We start from the raw sequence: 1,824 nt of genomic DNA on the forward strand, positions 1-1,824 counted from the left end.
TAATTTCTATTTTGCAGAATTTTGCTCCAGTGTGTGAAATGCTACCCGCTTCTTTTCTTCACGGACGAAAACTAATAAAATAACGGGAATAAATAACAATAGTCAAGCGTATGTATACACTCATGCATACACACATGCATACATACATACATACATACATACATACATGAATACATACATACATACATAAATACACACATACAAAAATACATACATACATACATATATATATATATATATATATAAAACCGTTAAGGTGGTTGTGTACACCGAGTGAGAGAGGGGGGAAGAGATAAAAAGTGAGAGAGCGAAGAGAGAAAGGTAAATATAGAGAGGAGTAGAGAGTAGGCGAAAGATGTCATTGTATTGTTACAATAAAAGCTCGGATGGTTTCAAAATGGAAAATGAGAACAACAAAAAAAAAAAAGAAAAGAAAAGAGAATCAATTACGAGAGAAGCCCGCTGTTGCTTAGTTTCCCACCTGAGCCCAGTTTCAACAAAGCTAAAACGAAAGGCATTCCTGCTAGGTCCATCCCATGCATTTCTCAGGCTAATATGGATGTATATATATATTTGTTGGCACTCCGTCGCTTACGACGTCGAGGGTTCCAGTTGATCCGATCAACGGAACAGCCTGCTCGTGAAATTAACGTGCAAGTGGCTGAGCACTCCACAGACATGTGTACCCTTAATGTAGTTCTGGGAGATATTCAGTGTGACACAGTGTGACAAGGCTGACCCTTTGAATTACAGGCACAACAGAAACAGGAAGTAAGAGTGAGAGAAAGTTGTAGTGGAAGAGTACATCAGGGTTTCGCCACCGGAGCCTCGTGGAGCTTTAGGTGTTTTCACTCAATAAACACTCACAACGCCGGGTCTGAGAATATATATATATACACAAACACACACATAGATATATAAGTATAATGAAGACTGATAGACAGATGGAATGTTCAGAGATGGAATGTCTACCATTATACTGCTTTTTGATCAGGGATCAGAAGGGAATAGACAATAAGAACGCACTGCCGTAGCCTGTCCGCTTTCTCCATCATCCACCTCTGAGAGGCTGACAATTTATTTATATGACGCCCATACCGAAAGGATAACTTTTGAGGCGGCCTCGGCGGGATTTGAACTGAAAATGCAGTGAGCTTAAGTAGACGTCGCAAAGATTTCACTAGCAGATGCTAATGACGCAACCGAATCACCGCCAAAATTATGGTCGATTAATACGGAGAATAACACGGTGTATATCGGTAAGAGAAACGTGAAAGAATTTCGGATCTTCATGGATTATGGACTCGTTTTATTCTTCCGCCTCAGGGGTGTAAACCCAGGTAAAAAAAGGCAATGGAACGACACCTTGGTTCCGACGTATGCATTATGCACTCATCAAAAAACACTTGTGGATTACATTGATCCATCTATCTATCTATCTATCTATCTATCTATCTATCTATCTATGACTCTTTTCGTATATTGCTCGTCTGACTACTACTCTATCTCTCACTCATTATACACTCTAACAAATATGTGAGCGCGTGTGCTTCTGGCTGTGTTTGTGTCTGTGTTTCTATGTGTAAGTGAGCAGGTGTGCGTGCGTGCGCAGGTCGAACACAATTATACAAGTTTCACTCGCGCCTACGCACAAAAATTCCACAATTACTTATATCTGTGTCACATATCTACAAATATACCAGGTGCCCTGTACTGTACAGGTTTCAAGATTTGGAAGAAAAAACCCACAGTCTGGCTGGCATGTAGTACGTACATGTGTGTGCGTATGTCTGTTTATAAATATATATATATATATATATGTAT

This window comes from Octopus bimaculoides, chromosome 19, assembly GCF_001194135.2.
Source record: "Octopus bimaculoides isolate UCB-OBI-ISO-001 chromosome 19, ASM119413v2, whole genome shotgun sequence".
Classification (NCBI taxonomy): Eukaryota; Metazoa; Mollusca; class Cephalopoda; order Octopoda; family Octopodidae; genus Octopus; species Octopus bimaculoides.